General features: G+C 45.6%; 1 protein-coding gene across 1 annotated transcript in view; it reads left to right on the top strand.

Moving 5' to 3' along the window:
• The window catches only part of LOC149345289 (uncharacterized), a 76058-nt gene that overhangs the window by 38334 nt on the left and 16330 nt on the right, over positions 1–21394 (top strand). The gene's annotated exons all lie outside the window — the stretch shown is intronic.

Raw genomic sequence — 21394 nt, 5'->3', positions numbered from 1 at the left:
GGAACGCTATAGGAAGCAATTTCATCTGATACGGCAATCAAAACACTACCACCAACACGCTCGCAGCGATCAAATCTATAAATGTTATCATTTTTTTAACAAGTGAACAGTTCCCGAGAATCAACTTTTTCAGACAGCCACGTTTCGGTCAGGACAATCACACCGGCAAAACACGTGTCGGCTAGAGCTGACAATGAGTCTTGTTTATTTAAAATGCTGCGAATGTTAGTGAAAAGAATCGAGTAATCTGGATTCGGTAATGCCTGAACGGCTGCGTTTTCCTATGGCGAACCTGAGTTAGAAGTTGATCCAGGCGTATCTGATGCAGGCGGAGGAGATGCAGGCGGGGCTATTGCGTCATTTTCAGAGGCACGCCCGCTAGGCGCTTCAGCTTCGCATACGGCATCTGTGTCGGCAGAATATACGTAGCATTTTTTGTTTACGTACAGCCTGTTGTAACGCAGGTTGTATTTATGGCCACTTGCTTTACCATAGTCCATGAGCTTTTTCCGTGAAAGCCTAGTTGCTCTGCAAAAGTCCTCCTGTATAGACACGCCTGTATTCTTCAGTTTTGTTCTCTGAGCCCAAATGCTATCTTTAACTTTGAACGACGCGAACTTCACGACGATCGGTCGGCATTTCTTTTGAACGAAAGCTCCAAGGCGATGTGCCCTTGCAATGCCTTCATCGGTTAGTTCCAGGGAAAATGAGCTCAGAAGGCGTCTCCGTATCTTCTGCTCAGATTCCGCCCATGTTTCATCTGCTGCATCATCGACACCATAAAATATAAGATTATCTCTTCGAGACTGATCTTCAAATTCATCAAGGCGTGTCCGCAGAAGATAGCTTTCATCAAGAACAGCTTTAGTTACGAAGTGTTTCACGTCAGCCCCATCCAGAAGAGCTGTAGAATCGCTTGCCTTTGCTTCGAGAGCTGCCAGTCAATGTAATGCGTCTGACACCGTGTCTTCAAGCTGCTTTTGACTAGCCTCTAGCTGTTTTTGACCGGCCTCTAGCTGTTTTTGACTGGCCTTTACCTCGCTCAAAGATGCCATTACTTCCCCAAGGCGCGATTCCATAGATTTTTTGAGGTCATTAATTACAACTAATATATCCTCATTACCCAGGCCTTGCTTGTTAGGACCAGTGTTCGACTCTACATCACCTGACAACAAAAGCAACTTCACAACATGAATACAATCGGCAACGGTGCATCCCAAAGTGTGTGGGCATGGAACAAGCAGTAAACAGCGATTACTAGTACGCTTAGAATATAGTGAAAGTGGGCAACTGACCTGCGTAAGCAAGTAGAAGGGCTTTAGAACCATCATCGCTGCTGTCCCACGCCCACTGACGAGCGGATGCATCGGTTGACTATTTATACACGGCACACTGGTTGATGACGGTGGCGGTGCGTCTTGCCTGTCGCAGCGCGGTGGCAGCGCGCTTTCATGGTCCAACGGCGCGAAGTTCAGAGTGGCAGGACAATGACCGCCATAGAAGAATCCGTGGAAACGGGCAGCATTTGGCAACGATAGTTCTCCTCCAGGCAAATCCAGGCAAAAAGCAGGGAAGTTGCAGTCGATCACAAGCAACTGCGTAAGCAAGTAGAAGGGCTTTAGCACCATCATCGCTGCTGTCCCACGCCCACTGACGAGCGGATGCATCGGTTGACTATTTATACACAGCACGCTGGTTGATGACGGTGGCGGTGCGTCTTACTTGTCGCAGCGCAGGTGGCAGCGCGCTTTCATGGTCCAACGGCGCGAAGTTCAGAGTGGCAGGACAATGACCGGCATAGAAGAATCCGTGGAAACGGGCAGCATTTGGCAGCGATGGTTCTCCTCCAGGCAAATCCAGGCAAAAAGCAGGGAAGTTGCAGTCGATCACAAGCAACTGCGTAAGCAAGTAGAAGGGCTTCAGCACCATCATCGCTGCTGTCCCACGCCCACTGACGAGCGGATGCATCGGTTGACTATTTATACACGGCACGCTGGTTGATGACGGTGGCGGTGCGTCTTGCTTGTCGCAGCGCGGTGGCAGCGCGCATTCATGGTCCAACGGCGCGAAGTTCAGAGTGGCAGGACAATGACCGGCATAGAAGAATCCGTGGAAACGGGCAGCATTTGGCAGCGATGGTTCTCCTCCAGGCAAATCCAGGCAAAAAGCAGGGAAGTTGCAGTCGATCACAAGCAACTGCGTAAGCAAGTAGAAGGGCTTTAGCACCATCATCGCTGCTGTCCAAGGTATTGGTGCCGAGCTCCACCTGAGCTTTTTCCGCTTGTCTGAAGTCTGTTACCATGCCACTGTTCCACTGTCCAAGAGGTATTGGCGCCGAGCTCCACCTGAGCATTTTCCGCCATGCCACTCTCCGGTTGCCCAACAGATGTTGGCACCAAGCTCAGCCTCAGCATTTTTCGTTTCTCGGGAGTCTGTTGACATGCCACAGTCCCATTACCCAAAAGGTATTGGTGCCGAGCTCGACCTGAGCATTTTCTGTTTGCTCGGAATCTACTGCCATGCCACTGTCCCACTGCCTAAGAGGTATTTATTTATTTCAGGTTCCTTCATGGCCCTTGGAGGGCATTAGAGAAGGCAGTGAGCTGTTACAAATACGTACAGAATATATACACAACGGGTTATTTAAAAACAATAGCTAACGCACGTATTTAGCAGCATCATTACACAATATTTCGAAGTGAAGAGAATACAAGTAAACAATATTGCAAAAAGTATGAAGCGCGAAAAAACTTTAGGTTTGAGAAACAAAAGTATACAAAGTAGTGTTAAGGCATAAGGTCATTTAGAAATACTCATAACACAAGCTATAATGCAAAGCAATGACAACACAGTTAGCAACAGTAAGCGGAAAAATAAGGAAAATGCATGTTTAAAATTGGCGAAATCGCTGTATACAGGATAGCAACGTGAAAATAAATAAAATGACCATTTTATCTAATCTACTACAAAATTATCCCGCAACCGTTTTTTAAATTCTTCAATGTTGTTAGTAGTAAGTAAGGCTGCAGGTAGGTGGTTCCACTCCGATGACGTCCTGGGAATGAAAGATGCCAAGCAAGCAGTAGTGCGGCAAAGTGGGATGCCGACCTTGTGCGGATGATCAACGCGTGATGAAATGTATGTAGGTGGAATGAACAGTGCTCTTGTTAGGCATTCGTTCGTGTGAAAAATTTTAAAGAAAAGGCTCAGTCGTGACACTTTTCTGCGCGTCTCAAGGGGTGGTATGACAATGCATTTTTCATGAGTGTCACGCTATGTGAACGGTTATAGTCCGAAAAAATAAAACTAAAAACTAAAAAAATAAAAAGAAATACAGTCCGAAAAATAAAAAATAAAGGTATTGGTGCCGAGCTCCGCGTGAGCAATTTCTGCTTGCCAGGAGTCTGTTGCCATGCCACTCTCCAGTTGCCCAACAGATGTTGGCACCAAGCTCTGCCTCAGCATTTTTCGTTTCTTGGGGGTCTTTTGGCATGCCACAGTCCCATTGCCCAAAAGATATTGGTGCCGTGCTCTGCCTGAGCATTTTCTGTTTGCTCGGAATCTACTGCCATGCCACTGTCCCACTGCCCAAGAGGTATTGGCGCCAAACTCCACCTGAGCATTTTCCGCTTGTCCGGAGTCTGTTGCCATGCCACTATCCCATTGCCAGAAATACGTTGGCACTGAGCTTTGACTTAGCATTGTCCATCTGCTCGGAGTTTGTTGCCTTGCCACTGTTCCATTGCCCAAGAGTTGTTGGCGCCTAGCTTTGGGTCAGAATATTCCATTTGCCCGTAGTCTGTTCCCATACCACTGTGCTGTTCTCAAAGAGTGTTCGCGCCGTGCTCTGCCTCAACATTTTACGTTTGTACAATGGGGTTGTCATGCCACTGTCCCATTGCCCGAAAGATACTGGCGCAAAGCTCTGCCTCAGTCCTTTCCCTTTTCCCAGAGTCTGCTGCCATGTCCGCCTCAACGGTTAACGTTTGCCCGGAATCTGTTGTCATGCAACTGTCCTGTTCCCAAAGAGGGTTGGCGCCGAGCTCTGCATCAATATTTCCCGTTTGCCCGAGGGGGTTGTTATGCCATGTCCCATTGCCGAAAAGATGTTCTCATTAAGCTCTGACTCAGTATTTTCCCATTGCACGGACTCTGTTGCCACGCCACTGTCCAGTTGCCCAAGATATGTCGGCGCCACGCTCTGCCTCAGGATTTTCCGCTTGCCAGGTGTATGTTGCCATGACAATGTCCAATTGCCGAAGAGAGCTTGGTGCCGGACTCTGTCTCAGCATTTTTCATTTGTCCGGAGTCTGTTGTCATTCCATTGTTCCATTGCCCAAAAGATATCGGCGCCAAGCTCTGCCTCATCGTTTTGCATCTGCCCAGTCTTTTCCGATGCCATTTTCCTGTTGCCCAAGCGTGTTGGCGCCGAGCTCTCCTTCAACATTTTTCGTTGGTCCGGAGTCTGTTGCCATGCCACTGTCCCACTGCCCAAGAAGTATTCGCGCCGAGTACTGCGTCAGAATTTTTTGTCTGACCGGAGTCTGTTCGCATGCCACAGTCCTGTTGCCCAAGAGTGTGAGCACCGACGTCTGTCTCAAAATTATCCGTTCGCCCATTGTGTCTTGCCATGCCACTGCCCCATTGCCCAAAATACGTTGGTGCCGAACCCTTGATCAGAATTTTTCGCTTGCCCGGAATCTGTTGTCATGACACTGTTTCTTTGTCGAAGAGATGTCTGCGCCGTGCTCTGCCTGAGCATTCCCGGTTGTCTGAAGTCTGTTCCTGTGCCACTGTCTTGTTGCTCAAGAATGTTAGTGGCGAGCGCTGCAGCAGAATTTTCCCTTTGCCCCGAGTCGGATGCCATGCCACTGTGACATTGCCCAAGAGGTGTTGGCACCGAGCGAGCTCTGAATCAGGATTTTGCGCTTCCTAGAGTCTGTTGCCATGTCACTGTCCCATCGCCCAAAAGATGATGGCGCCAAGCACCGCCTCGGCATCTTCCGCTTGGCTGGAGTCTCTTGCCTTGACACTAACCCATTGCCAAAGAGATGTTGGCACCGAGCTCTTTCTCAGCATTTTCTGTTTGCCCAGAGTCTGTTCCCATGTCACTGTCCTGATGCCCAATAGTGTTGGCACGGAGCTCTGCCTCAGTGTTTTGCACTTGCCCGAAGTCTGTTGCCATGCTACTGTCTCATTAGCCAAAAGATGTTGGCTCCTAACTATGCCTCAGCATTCTCCACCTGCTCGGAGTCTGTTGCCATGAAACCATCCTATTTCCAAAGAGATGTTGGTACCAAGCTCTTCGTAAGAATTTTCCGCTTCAGGAATTTGTTGCCATGACACTGTCTCATTGCCGAGGAGATGTTGGCGCCAAGCTCTGGCTCAGCATTTCCCATTTGCCCGTTCTCTGTTTCCATGCCACTTTCCTATTCCCGAAGAGATACTGGGGTCGAGCTTTGCCTCAGTATTTACCGTTTGCCCATAGTCTGTACCCATGCTACTGTCCTGTTTTCCAATAGTGTTGGCGCCAGTCTTCCTCAGCATTGTCTGTATGCTCAGAGTCATTCCCTATGCCACTGCCTTTTTGCACAAGAGTGTTGGCGCGTAACTTTGCCTCGGCATTTTTCCTTTGCCCGCAGTCTGTTGCCATGCCACTGTAACGCTGCCCAAAAGATGCTGGCGCCGACCACTGCGTCGGAATTTTCCGCTTCCCCGGACAGGGTTGCCAAGACACTGTTGTCGCATTGCTGAAGAGATGTTGGCGCCGAGCTCTGCCTCACCGTACCGGTTTTCCTGCCATCTGTTCTCATGCTACTGTCCTGTTGTCCAAGACCTTTGGCGCCGATCTCTGCCTTGGCCTTTCCAGTTTCCTCGGAGTCTGTTGCCATTCCCTTTTCCAATCGCCGAACAGTTTTTGGCGCCGTGATCTGCCTAAGCAGTTTCTGTTTCGCGGGAGTCACTTGCCAGGGCACTGTCTGACTTCCCAGAAGGTAGATGTTGGAGTCGAGCTGTGCTTCAGCATTTTCCGTTTGCGCATAGTCGTTACCCATACCACTGGGCTGTTGTACAAAAGTGTGGACTCCGTGCTCTGCCTGAACACTCGCCGCTTCCCGTAGTCTGTTTGCATGTCATCGTCCTATTAACAAAAAGATGTTGGCTCCTAACTCTGCCTCAGCATTTTCCGCCTGCTCGGAGTCTCTTGCCATGAAACCATCCTATTGCCAAAGAGATGCTGGTGCCGAACACTGCGTCAGAATTTTCCGCTTAAGGAAGCTTTTACCATGACACTGTCCCTCTGCCGAAGAGATGCTGGCGCCAAGCTGTGCTTTAGCATTTCCCATTTCCACGGTATCACAGTATCTGTTCTCTTGCCACTATCCTGTTGCTCAAGAGTATTGGCGCCATGCTGTGTCTCAGCATTTTCTGTTTGCACGGAGTCTGTTTCTATGATACTATCCCGTTGCCGAAGAGATGACGCCAATCTCTGATCGACCTTATCGGTTTGCCAGCAGTCTCTTCTAACGCCACTGTTCTGTTGCCAAAGACTGTTGGTGCTGATTTCTGCCTTTGCATTTCCACTTTCCCCGGAGACCGTTGCCATTCGATTGTAGAATCGCTGAAGATATGTTGGCGTCGTGATCTTCCTAAGCATTTTCTGCTTCGCGGGAGTCTGTTGGGACGACGTTGCCCCACTTTCAAGGAGATAGACGTTGATGCCGAGCTTTGCTTCAGCATTTTTCGTTTGCGCATAGTGTGTACCCATGCCACTGTTCTGTTGACCAAATGTGTTGACGTGCTGTGCCTCAGCGTTTTCCGTTTGGCTGGTGCCTGTTCCTATGCCGCTGTCCTGTCCCCCAAGTGTGTTGTCGCCGATCTATGCATCAACATCTCCGTTTGCCCGGAGTCAGGCCCCCCAACTGTCCTGTTGCACAGCAGTGTTGGCGCGGAACTCTGTCTCAGCATTTATCCGTTCGCCCGCAGTGTGTTTCCTCGCCATTGTCCCATTCCCCAATAGGTTTTGGCGTCAAGCTCTCCCCCAGCATTTTCCGCTTGTCCAGAGTCTTTTGCCATGACAATGTCCCATTGCCGAAGAGATGTTGGCGCCGAGCTGTGCCCCAGCATTTTCCGTTTTCGAGGAGTCTGTTTCCATGCCATGGTCCCGTTGCCAAAAAGATGGCGCTGAGCTCTGCGTCACATTTTAGCGCTTGCCCAGATGATTTTTTCATGCCAATAGCCTGCTGCCCTTTTTCTACAAATAAGGCACACATTTACTGCAGAATGGAATGAAAAGGTTTAGTTCAGTCTTGTGGCTCTAACCATTCGGCTACTGAAGTAAAGTTTCTCCCACGTTTCGTTGTCGATTTGAGCCTCCAATTGAGCGATACCGTGCTACATCATACCTTTGTACCACTGCTGATCAGGACTACTGTTGTAAAAAATGCAAAGAAAACAAAAATCAAGAATGTTATTAAATAATCTAGCGTATAAACTTCGCGAATTATTCGTGGAGCTCCCGCAAACACGCACGCAAGCGCACGCACACACACGGCTCCACATGGGCTAGAAGGGCTGCCATAATGCACGGCTCCGGATAAACTTAAGCTGCTTGGTGTTTTCCAACGTGCGGTGTGAGCGCACGTTGGAAAACACCGAGCAGCTTAAATTTATCCCGAGCCGTGCACTATGCTGAATGCCATCGGCCCCTGAATGCCACCTCAGTATTAGGATACAACTCAAAATAAAGGTAAGTCAGCAACAGCAGCCAAGAACCTGTAGCCCTCGCAGGAAAAGGTCACGAAATTACCAAGGAAGGATGGTACAAATATTTTAGGTAGCAAAAAACGATGCGTGGTAATGCCAATTTTCATGATCGAGGAGGGGCGCCGCAAACCACCCATAAAGGTCACCTAAGACGGAATGCTTCTGTCGTCGGCCCGGTTGTAAGTGTGCTTTTTAGATTGCGCGAGTCATTCACCCTCTTTTACCAATAGCGGCCGACTCCTGTACGCCAAAGAGACCTTTTTTTCTGCTCCAAGGGTGCGAAAGAAGTATTAAGAGGCAAAAAGAAAACGCTGCCAAGCGTTCAGAAAGTTCCGGGGTCGCGATGAAGTGGGCGAATGAGAAAATTGTAGCTCAGTTTTCCTCGCGTAGCATACGCAACAATGATCAAACAATGATGGCTATGCAACAATACGCAACAATGATGGCTATACCTACGCAGAAAACAACGAAGGCAAAAAATTTAGCCGGTCCCCATCATCAACGCAACGATCATCGTCAGCCTGACCAGGCTCAATGCAGTGCAAAGGCCTCGACCGAGTCTCTCAAATTAACCCTGCCCTTTGCCAGTTGCGGCCACTGTATCGCCGCAAACTTCTTAATCTCATCCGCCCAACTAATTTTCTGCCACCCCCTACTACGTTTGCACACTCTTCGAATCCACTCCGTTACCCTTAAGGACCAGTGGTTATCTTGCCTTCGCATTACATGCCCTGCCTAAGACCTTTCTTCCTCTTGATTTCGAGGAGAATGTCATTAACCCCCGTTTGTTCCCTCACCCACTCCGCCCACTTCCGATCTCTTAACTCTGCACCTATCATTTTTATTTCAATAGCTCTTTGCGTTGTCCCTAACCTAAGCTGAACCCTCTTTGTTATCCTCCACGTTTCTGCCCCATAGGCGAGTAGCGACAAGATACAGCTGTTGTATACTTTCCTCTTGAGGAATATTGGAAAACTTCTATTCATTACCTGAAAGAACCTGCCATATGCGCTCCACACCACTCTTATTCTGCTAGTTATTTCCCTCTCATGATCAAGATCAGCGGTCACTACCTGCCCAAAGTAGACATATTTTCTTGCTACTTCCAGCACCTCGCTACCAAATGCAAACTGCTGTTACCTTGCTAGGCTGTTGAGCATTACTTTGGTATTCTGCGTGTTAATTTTTCTCCCCACCATTCAGCTCAGCTCTGCTTGTCCAAATTATTGATCATGCTTTGCAGTTACGTCCTGAGTGGCTTAGCAAGGCAATGTGATCAACGAATCACGAATTACTTAGTTATTCTCCATGGCCTCTTATCCTGAACTGTTCCCGTTTTGAGGGTCCGAAATGCCTCCTGCAAGCAGGCGGTGAATAGCATTGGCGAGATCGTGTCTCGCTGCCTGACACCCTTCCTTATTGGATTTTTATTGCTGACTTTATGGAGGACTAGGTAGCAGTGCAACCATTAGAAATATGTTCAAAATTTGCGCATAACACTCTTCTACACCATGATTCCGCAATGCCTGCATGACTGCTGAGGTTTCCACTGAGTCAAATGCTTTCTCGTAATTGCCGCATCGCGGTGGCTCAGTGGCTATGGTGCTCGGCTGCTGGCCCGAACGACGCGGGTTCAATCCCGGCCGCGGCGGTTGAATTTCTTTGGAGGAGAAATTCGAGGCCCGTGTACTGTGCGATGTCAGTGCACGTTAAAGAACCCCAGGTGGTCGCAATTTCCGGAGCCCTCCACTACGGCGTCTCTCATAGCCTTAGTCGCATTGGGACTTTAAACCCCATAAACCAACCAACCAACCAACCTTTCTCGTAATCAATGAAGACTATATATATAAGGGTTCGTTATTTTCTGCGCATTTCTCTATCACCTGATTGATAGTATGAATATATGTTGTCGAGTATCCTTTACGAAAGCCTGCCATATCGTTTAGTTTATTCAAGTGTAAGGTTGTCCAGATTCTATTAGCAATTACCTTACCAAATACCTTGTAGGCAACGGACGGTAAGCTGATCGGTCTGCAATTCTTCAAGTCCTTGACGTCTCCTTTCTTATGAATGTTGACGTTATGAATGACGTCTCCTTTCTTATGAAGACAATGTTAGCGTTCTTCCAAGCTCCTGGTACACTCGAGATCATACACGGTGGCAAGTTTTTCTAGCACAATATCTCATCTGTCCTTCAACAAATCTGATTTTACCTGATCCTCACCAGCTGCTTTCCCCCTTTGCATTGCTCCTAAGGCTTTATTCTTTATTCAAGAGTTACCCCGCATTTACCCGAAGGCGTTATACCAGGGGGGTTACAGATTGGAAAAAAATACATCTTCACTTGCAGAGCACACTTGCATTTCGGAAAACCGGTTCGACTGTTGCACTCTTTTAACAAAAAAATGAATTTGCAAACAACTTCGTCCTCGTACGGTACTCTCTAATTTTACGGGAATGGTCATGTCGTTGAGAAACGTAAAATGGCTGTTTTAAATACCTTGCAAAATCAATCCCCTTCTTTCCGTGAACTATTATGTGCAGCAATTTTAGCCTAAATTTTCTTCTACGGGAAACGAGTGTTCCCATTGCAATTCTTTTTTCATTGCTGTACAACTATTCCTTCGCCCGTACCTGCCCAAGAGGAACCTTGCTGCTCTGCTATGAATTTTCTCGAGTTTTTCAATTAACAGCTGATGTGCAGGGTACCATACAAAACACGCATATTCCATGATAGGTCGAACACACGCGGGAAAAGCAGTTTTCTTGAGGTTTGGCTGCGAAAACCTTAAACTTCGCAGTATAAAATTTAGCGCCCTACCGGCTTTGGTAACCACATGATCCACGTGAGCATACCAGGAACACTTCCTCCTTTACTTCTTCCTTCGTTACTGGCGGGTTATCACATTGCTTTGCTCTACTGCCTCAGTAACATTCAGATTACAATGGCTACTTTATAGATTTGTGTAGAACTCTCCGGCTACTTTAACTATCTTATCCACATTGCTAATGACATTGTCCTCTTTGTCTCTTAGCGCATATATCTGGTTTTTACTATGCGGAGTTTCGTCTTCAAAGCTTTTAGGCTACCTCCGCTCCTTACAGAATGCTCGATTTTCTCCATGTTAAACTTCCTTATGTCGGCTACCTTGCTCTTATTTATTAACTTCGATAGCTCTGCTAGTTCTATCCTGTCTGTGGAGTTCGACATCCTCATGCTTTGGCGCTTCTTAATCAGATCTTTAGTCTCCTGAGATAGCTTGCCTGTATCCTGTCGAACCATCCTCCCACCTGCTTCTGCGGCGCACTCCGTTATGATATCTGTGAGACGATTGTTCGATTGTTCATTGTTTCAACATTACGGTCGTCATCTTCACTTAAAGCGCAAGATCCGTTCTGCTGCGAAATCGTGGATTCTTCTACTTTCCCTCTTAACCCATTAGCGCCCAGCGTACTTTTAAAGTGCAGTTAATTTTTTTGTGAATTCAACAGTAAATACTGAATTCTTCTTTCCAAGTAGGTGATCACCAGGGGATCGGCCGATGCCCCTTTACTAAGAAGGCGCGTTTCCTCTCCTCAGTGTGTCATCTTTTAGTAGTGAAACTTCAGGATAATTTTTTCTCATGAACTGCATCGGATGTCGCTGAATTATAATTCTCTCGATGCTCCAAGGATGTACATTTTATGCTACTTTAAAGTATAGAGCAGCACGAACGACAGAGTCAACCAATGGATGCTTTGAATGTCTAGAACCTTTGGGTTTTTGTCGCGCTGTGATGAATTATATCCTGGTCTACTTCCTACAGTACACTGGGTCTTCCCGTGTGCACAACGGCGCCTATCTGTTCTAGGTCATAGACCTCATGTTTCCGTGCAGTTGTTCGGACAAAAACTTTGCCTGCTCAGCGAGGGCTCATATATTGTCGCACTTGTTGCTAGCTATCCTGGATATTGCGGTGGTGTGAATCTAAGTGGCTTTTGTTGGTTATAATAAAGTTTCGGTTATAAAAAGTGGATGTTCTGCTGAGCAGATTACTCTTATGCATTTCACACCTACTGTGGAAAGTCCTTCAGTTCGTAAGAGAAACATTTAGAAGCGTGTGTTGTGCGTTCGATGCGTGAGGTGATTTCAACGCTTAGTGACCATTCCGTCTTTTTTTACAAATTTTATACCAGTCAAGACATTTTTGTAACTCTCGGCCTGAGGAATTTCGGGCTACAGGAACCTTTCGCCAAAACGGGTTCAGGAAGTGTGCACTCGGCCCATAGAAAGCAACGGAATAGAAGCAGCCAAGAAAAATTGGTTCTTGCTTCAGTAGTGCTGGTTACGTGCTTTCATTGAAGTTTAAGGACAACACAGTAGTCACTATATATGGAATGTCCCTGTGCAATATATATCTACATGTTTTGTTAAGGGGTGGTCGCCAAGAGTGAAGAAAAGCAGGACTTTTTTATTCCAAACTCCTTTCCTTTTACAACAGTTTTATGACAGGTGTCGACCTTATGGATGAAGCTGTCGACTGCTATTACATCGGGATTAGGGAAAAAAAGGGGACGGGGTGGCTGTTGACACGAAAGCTCAAATTTGCTATTGTGAACGCCTGGGCAATTTACCTAGACTGTTAGAGGCGATTCTGCTGACTATTTTTGTTTTGGTAAGAACGTTACCAGTCATTAAGTACGCCTTGGCATGCAGCAACCAGTGGTTAGCAGACACACTGGCTCAATCGTGTCTGATGCTCCTTTGAAAAGGAGAAAGCTTCCCGCGCAAATTAGAACAACTGCGGTGACACTTAACTTCTATGGGAATGAGCTAACGTACTGTAAAAAGTGCGCCGGTGTAACGTGAGAACGAATGAAGAAATCGTAACCAAAGTTTCAGTGATCTCCTTTTCCTCATAAGGGATAATTGTGCGCTAAAAATGAAGAAAATTCCTGGGTTAGATTTTTCTTGCTCCATAATGGGTTAACGCTAACTCGTTAACAGCTTTCCGCTTCACTAGTCTCCTTCGTTCCGTCTTCAAATCTAAGCTAAAACAAGACCTTACCATTCTGTTGTCGCTACAATCGCTACAATCGAAATTATTTTGCGGTCACTACAACGAACCTTGCCGAGGTCCTCCACATCCTCTACGATGCCAGGGTGAGCGCACAGTATGAAGTCTATTTTATTTTTAGTGTCATCATTGGGGCACATCCACATCCCCTTCCTGTTTGCTCGTTTGCGGAAGAAGGTATTCATGATCCGTAAACTATTTCTGTCTGCAAACTCTACTAATAACTCTCCCCCGTTATTCCTAGAACCTATGCCATAGTGATCTATCTCCAGCCTGCTTCGTGCCTACCTTGTTTTCGCATTGGAGTCACCCATCAGTACAGTGTGGAGTGATTTTACTTTGGTTATCGCCGATTCCACATTTTCATAGAAGCTTTCAACGATCTGGTCATCATGGCTGGATGTAGGCGCGTAGGCCTGCACCTCCTTCAGCTTGTACCTCTTATTAAGCCTGATTGCAATAGCTGCCACCCTCTCGTTGATACCATAAAACTCCTCCATGTTGCCAGGTATATCATGACTGATGAGGAATCCCACATCTATTCTCGTCTGTCTGCTAATCCACGATAGCACAGTACATGCCCGCCCCTTAGTACTGTATACGCCTCATCTGTCCTCTTAACCTCACTAACCCCATCGTCTGAGGCTTACATAACAGGTGTTCAAGGAAAGCTTTCTAAAATTTTAAAAACTAGGTTTTGGGGGAAACTATGGCTTTTTCTGCATTGTAGTGCATGTTGGCGGGCCCCGGAATGCCTATGAATTCTCCTAATATGAAAGTGGTCAGCTAATCTCTGATAACCAACTTTTTAACTATAGCAAATAGGCAACTGGGTGCAATTAGAGAATTGTAGCCGGTCGTTAGTAATAGCCATATCAGGAATTATAATTTCTAAAACGCAATTACCTTGCCCCTGTGTCTCTAAAACATTTAGCTGCATCTAGCGAAAATACATGCCCTTTCGAAAGCATGCAGGCAAAGCACCCTATCCAGTGGACGTAACTACACGAAAAAGTAAATCGACCCACAGCGCCCAGGGTACTCGTGTTTTGGAAATTCTAAAAACAGACATGGCTATTGCTAAAGACCGCCTACAATTCTCTACTTGTAGCGAGATGCCTAACTCTAGAAGTTAAAACCTTAATTATTAAAAAGCTTATACTTAATACGATTCACCTGTTTTCTTGTGTCCGCAAGCACTGCTAAAACTTTTCCACAAAAGCCATATGTTTAGCCCAAAAAGCCTATTTTTCAAAATATTTGAAAGTGTTCACTGAAACGTCCGGTATATAGCTCTGCCCTTTGGTGTTCAGTCATTCCCATCTTTTTGCTATCTGCCGCGGTGGATCAGTGGTCAGCAACGGAAAACCATGGTTCAGTCCTGGATACGGACACCGCGTTTGATGTAGGCGAAGAAAAAAGGCGCCCGTATGGTGTGCAATGTGAGCGGACGTTAAAGAACCTTAGGCGGTCTAAATTAATCCAGAGCCCTCCACTACAGCCTCCCTCAAAGCCCATGTGCCGGTTAAGGATTTTAAGCCGCTCAATTTATATTAAGGCGAAAGCCTTTTATGGCTCATACTCGCGACCAAGGCCACGTTCGGTGTAACGCTGTCTTCCACGAATAACGCGGCAACTAATTACGATGGGAGAAAACAAATGCCAGCATCAGATAGAGGGTACAAAAGGTAACCCGGACGCAAAGTTTTATGACTGTAGAGTGATTAGTTAAGTAATTATAGCCAATTATAGCGAAAAAACAAAGAAAACGAAATGCGTCGATGTAGTGCGGACGTCGATATAGCGACTGGAAGGATGTGACGTCACATCCACCGGATGTCGTCACAGCATACTGAAAATCATCACAGAATACGCACAAAAACGCCGATTTACATACATACATACATACATACATACATACATACATACATATTTATTTTGTCATATTTACACATGGAAGTATGTGTGCCCGCGGAAGCGCAAGACAGGGCGCTTGTGGGCGGGCCACGGCAATCAAACAAAGTGCAGACTCAGTACAGACAAAATTACATGGTTTGCAATATAAAAGAGAGAAAAAAAAGAAAAAAAACATATATTGATAGGAACAACAATCACACTTGTACACACTGAAAAAGTAGGTTAAATACATAGATTATGAGGATGCAACAACAACAACAACAACAAAAAAGCAACCGTGCTTCGTAACACATATCAACAAGACCTTCAAAGTGTTTCGAGCTATTATGTCAGTGTACCGTTTTAAAGGTTCTAGACGTAACTAGCCAGGATTTTACTTGTGATTTGACCTCTTTGATAGTCTGCAATGATAGTATTTTTGTTGGAAGCTGGTTAAAAAGGAATGGGATGTAGAACATTCGGCACCTTTTTCCATAGTGTGTATATATCTTGGGAAGCTTAAACGACTCTACTTTTCTTAGTATTTTAGGTTTGTTCACAGGAAGCTTAAAGTTATTAGAAAAGTAGTTTCTACTAATTACTACATGTGTAAATAAATCTTGAATGAAGTACACATCAGCTGCAATCATTCTTTCAGCACTATCTAAGGTCTCCTTAGACGTGCCATACAAAATGTTTGCGGAAATTCTGTGTAGTAATCTATCGATTTGGCTCCTTCTAGACAACGCACATGAGCCATAAACAGTGACACCATACCTTAATATAGACTCTCCTATAGCCTTAAACACAAGCTGACGCAACCTAACAGAAGTATTGAATTTCATTCTGTAAAGATACATAGAAGTTACACGGAGTCGTTTGATGAGATGCTCAACATGAAAAGACCAAGACATGTTGGCGTCGAGATGAATACCTAGATATTTGACTCTTTCAGACAAGGGCAGTGAAACACATTGACATCTAGGGCAGAAAGTACCGTGCACAATAACAGATTCCTTTAATGTGACCTTTTTGTGCGGATTTCGAAAACAAACCAGAGCCGTTTTCTGCTTGTTAATGTAAATCTGGTTACCTGAAAACCAATCACACACTTTTTTAACATCCGCTTGTAGCAGCTCTGCAGCCCTGTTGTACGACTCATTCGGAACAAGGAGCGCTGTGTCATCAGCGTACTGGTAAAGTACCGAATTCAGTCTAAGATATGCCAAGTCATTTACATAAATATTGAAAAGGAAAGGTCCTAAAACGGAGCCTTGTGGCACGCCATATAGAAGAGGTTTGAAGTCGCTGAAATTATCTTTGACTCGCACAACCTGAACACGATTTGAAAGGTAGTTTGAGAAAAATATGAGGTAAGGTCCGCGAAATCCAATGTTCTCTAATTTCTGCAACAGAATTCCGTGGTCCACTGTGTCGAAAGCTTTGGTTAAGTCTAAGAACAATCCAAGGACAATCTCATTTCTATCTATATGCATGTTAATATTGTCACAACAATCTTCTAGAAGATCTACAGTGCTAGTCTCGCGCCGGAAGCCATACTGTGTGCCATTTAGGATATCAAATCTGTCACAAAACGACAACATGCTCTGATATACGATTTTCTCCATTAAAATAGTAATGGTAGGCAATATAGCGATTGGTCGGTAGTTCCTCTTATCAGTTTTTTTGCCCGACTTATAGATGGGCCGTATAACGGATATTTTCATACCTTGTGGTATTTCCCCTGTTGAGAAGCAACCGTTAAGAATATGCAGGAGCACAATTTTTAGTTTGCTGTAATTATTTCTTACATCTCGTAGTCTGATCTTATCGTATCCAGGAGGTTTGCTCAGTGGGAGGACCTGAAGAATATTCCATAACTCAGTGTCATCAACCGTCGGTAAGTACGCAGAGTTTGATACGTTTGGACCGTTGTATGGCGCCGGAGGCGCTTGCGGTTGTGCTTTTAAGTCCTTCACAGATGTAGCAAACTGTTCGCTGAACGAGTCCGCCGTAGATTGATTACTTTCGCTGCCAAAGGTACGGCTTAATTCAGTATTTAGATTTTTGTTCTTAGTTTTACCCATTATGCCATGAAGAAGTCCCCACGTTTTTTTCATACTACCGCGGCATTTTACAAACTCAGCAGAGTAAAACCGCCGCTTTCCAAATCTTAACTTTGATGTAAGCTTATTCCGAACTGTACGATACAACTTCTGCGACTCAGTGTCGGAGGGACTACTCTTACAAAGTTGCCAAAGCTTGCTTTTTTCAAACGATAACGCCAACATGTCATTTGTTATCCACTTCTTTTCAGGGTTTCTTAGTTTTTGCTTCACCTCTCTCATGGAACATGAGTAAATTTCGTTGAATTTCTTAACAAGCAAATCATATGCGTCCGTGTGATGATGTATTGTTAAGCTTTCCCAGTCAAAGTTCTGGATCAAGCCATTTACACGTCGGTCGTCTAGTATGGTTATTGTACGTACAGTCGACATTGGTGTTACAGGTTCGCTGCTGACCAAACAAAGAGCCTGAAAATAATGATCTGCCACTTTTTCTCGTATCACTGCAGCCATTAAGTCTAATGTTGGGCATCTTACAGCAATGTGATCAATACAAGACTGAGTAAGCCGGGCACCAGAAAATTCCTCTCGAGTATAACTACGAATAGTATTGTCAATGCCATAACCAGCTAATAAATCGAGATAATCCTCAACACCACTTTTCTTTGGCTGTAGAATGTTAATGTTAAGGTCTCCCGCTAATATGACATTACTCTGAGAATGTTTGCACAGGAAGCAGGAAAGTTCAGAAAGAAATAATTGCAGGTCAGAGTTAGGCGGACGGTAGACAGTAATAACCACAAAAGATTCATCATGATTACTAACAGAAAGCGCAAGAACCTCTGCAGCCATAAAAGTGCAAGTTAATTCCTCAACAAACCATGCATCTTTAACAAACACTAAGACGCCGCCACCTCTACCTGAGGAACGACAGAGCGAGAATGACTGAAAACCCTGCAATATAAACCCGAGAGCCTCTGGCTTATTTACATTTATTTCAGTTAACACCACAACGTCTAAATGCTTTAATAACTGACACAAGTAGACATTTAGCTGGTCCCAGTGCTTTCTAATGCTCCTGATATTTACATGTACGAGGTCGAGTACAGGTTTTGAACATGACGTCGTGAAGACGCGATCTCTGTGTTCATTCCATTCAGGAAATGAATCAAACTGTTCGCACATGTTCATTGCAGTTTGTTGATATCGTCTTCATTCTGTATCTTTATCACAGTAGAACCCTCCACTTTCCTCATGAACACGTGTCCATTCTTTGCCCAAGCATATTTGTATGATTTTATCTTGGCAGCGTTTTTAGCGAGCCACAGTAGCTTTTTAGTATAGGCAGTTAAGTTCTCATTGATGTAAATGTTCTCGTCACTCAGTGTGTAGCGCTTTCGAAGCCAGAGCTCACGGTCACTCATTGACTTGAATTTGACAAGAATTACAGGAACTTTGTCATCTCTGGCCGGCAATCTGTGTACGGCTTCTACACATTCAACAGTTTCTTCCGGGATTTCCAACCTGTTTGCAAGTGACTTCAATTCAGATACCAGATCCTCCTTGTCTGCTTTCTTAATTCCATGTATCTCAATGTTCTGCCTACGAGAATAAGCTTCGAGATTGTTCACTGTGTTTCTAAGTTCATTCATTTGTGTCAAATTAGATTGAAAATGTGTAATTAAGAGTACTTAGCACTTACCATCACCGAAAAATCTATAATTTGGGTAAAAACTGCTCAATAACAAGGAAAACTGGATGATGACGTCACATCAGACGAAAGGACGTCGAAGCAGTGTGATCTGCCGCCAAGCAACAACTGCCGACGAGCTGCGCTTGCGCAGCATGACGTCACCACTTCCGCTTGCCCCGCTCTACTCCTCTGTCGTGAAATGAATTGAAAAGCGGCAAATTAAAATCAGTGCATTGCGTCGCACTGTCCAATACCGCCTTTGTAACCCCAGACTTCCTATATGAATTTACTGTGATGCCTTTCGGCCTTTGTAATGCTCCTGCAACCTTTGAGAGGATGATCGATACAATTCTGCATGGACTAATGCGGAAGAGTTGTCTCGGTTACCTCGACGACATTGTCGTATTGTCGCCTGATTTTGACACTCACCTCTACCGCTTGAAGCACCTTTTGACCGGCCCTTCTGATAAAGTAGTCTCATTTTGCCCCACGCCAACTTACCCTTCTATGCACGTTGTCTCCAAGGACGGTGTCCACCCGGACCCGGCCAAACTTCGTGCTGTGCTGTTTCCTCGACCTACTTCTATGAAAGAACTGCTCAGATTCCTAGGTCTGCGCTCCTACTTCCGTAGGCTACGCAACTTTGCCTCGATTGATTCACCTCTGACGCAAATTCTCTCTGCCAGTACTGACCTTTCGCAATTGTCCTCAGTGAGTGACGACGCATTCGATTCCTTGCGCCATATCGCCATCGCCCCGCCGATGCTGCGCCATTTCGACCGGACCGCCCTTACCGAGGTCCATACTGACGCCAGTGGGGTAGGCCTCGGTGCCGCACTAGCGCAACGCAAATTTCGCTTCGTTGAATACGTCTTTGCCTATGACAGCCGCACCATCACAAAGGCTGAATCTAATTACTCGGTCACTGAAAAAGAGTGGCTGGCGATAGGTCGGGCTCTTAGCAAGCTCCGCCGTGTCCTCTACGACCGCCCGTTTGAAGTCGGGACCGACCACCATGCACTGAAAGACCCATCCGGCCCCCTCACGAGGTGGGCAACCGCTGGGCTACCGCCGCAGTTGACCATTTGAAAAGGTACGCAGAAACCACCGCCTCTCCGGCTTCCACAGCTTCATAACTTGCCTGGTTTCTTTTGAAGAGGTTCATTTTTTCGTCGCGGCGCCCCTCGCGAATTGCTGAGTGGCAGAGGCTGTGTGTTTCTGTCATATGTGGTGAAAGCACTGCTCACCAAGTGCAATATAATTCATCGCACCAGCTCCGCTATCATCTGCAAACCAATAGCCTCAATGAGCGCTTTAACCGTACCCATGAATTTTGTAACATGCCCGTGATTTTTAAGCAGGGTTATATAAAGCTTCTTGCAGGCCATCATGAATATTTTCCCGCTATACATCCAACGCAGTTATTCTTATATGCGCGGGAAGCTTTCCCATTTTCTAAGAAGCATCAGACACGATTGAGCCAGAATCTCTGCAAACCGCTGGTTGCTGCATGTCAAGGCGTAGGTAGTGGCGAGTAACGTTCTTACCAAAGCAAATATGGTCTGCAGACTCGTCTCCAGCAATTTAGTGTATTTAAGCAGAACCGAAAACTGGGCGAATTGGTGAACGTTCAACATTATGTACAGCGCGATAAACGAAGACAGGGGAAGAAACACGCAAACAAAAAGCGCTGACTAACAACTGAAAATTAATTAGGAAATACTCGTGCTTATAAAGGCTTTAACCCAGCACGTGCGGGGGCACAAAACATGAAACACAGCAAAAACAACAGAAACAGCAAACCAAACCACATGTACGCATTAGCCTGAGTGCACTGTAGCAGTACTCTCAAGATAGTCGAGTTCAGTAAATTTTCAGTTGTTAGTCACCGCTTGTTTGTTTGCGTGTTTGCTCCCCTGTTTCATTTTTCGCGCTGTACATAATGTTATATTTGTAGTATGTTGTTCAGGAGTTCACAATTTTAAAGTCTTTCGTGTCAACAGCCAACCACAGTTTTTTTGCCAAATGCCGATGTTTTAGCAGTTGACAGTTTTATCCGAAAGGTCGACACCTGTCATACCACTGTTGTAAAAGGAAAGGAGTTTTGGATTAAAAAGAACCTGTTTTTCGGGCGCTCTAGGCAACCATTCTTTTACAAAACATGTAGCCCTAATGCTCTTATGGTTGCAGGCTATAGTCGCTGCACTGTTATGCTTAGACTTCGCTAAGACCACGTAACATAGACTATTGAAGCCAGAACCAATTTTTTATGGGTGCTCCTATTGAGTTGCTTTCTTTGGGCCGAGCAGCCACTTCCTAAATCCGTTTTGAAAATGGTTCCTTTGGCCCGAAAATCCTCCCAGGGGAGCGTTATAAGAATGTCTTGTGTGGTAAAATAATTGCCAAAAAAGACGAAATAGTGACTCCCCCCCGGCAAGAACTAGACAACACGCACTCTCAAAAGTTTATTTTCCGAACAAACGGACTGTCCATGGTAGGTGTGAAATGCATAACAGTAATCGTCTGCTCTGCTCAACATCCAGTCGTTATAACCAACACTTTATTACAAGCACTCAAAATCAAACCAGTTTCATATTCAAGATAGCTAGCGGCAAGTACAGTAGTGTGTGAGGCCTCGCTGAGCAAACAAAGTGGTTTTTTCCAAAAAATTGCAAGGAACCATAAGGTCTATGACGTGGAATAGATAGGCGCCGTTGTGCACGCAGGAAGACCCAGCGTGCTATAGAAAGTACAGCAACATATAAATCACCATAGCGCAAAAGAATCGAAAGGTACGGGACATTCAAAGCATCCATGTTTACTTTCGTCTTACGTGCTGCATGTGTAGTTGACACTAGCATAATGTGCACATAAATGCGGTCGCGAGAAAATACTGACCGCCGGTGCAGTTCGTAGGA

The sequence above is a fragment of the Amblyomma mixtum genome, chromosome 5 (assembly GCF_055824585.1).
Source record: "Amblyomma mixtum isolate Tamu chromosome 5, ASM5582458v1, whole genome shotgun sequence".
Classification (NCBI taxonomy): Eukaryota; Metazoa; Arthropoda; class Arachnida; order Ixodida; family Ixodidae; genus Amblyomma; species Amblyomma mixtum.
The sequence above is the reverse complement of the archived record's forward strand: the minus strand, read 5'-3'. Positions and strand labels throughout refer to the sequence as shown.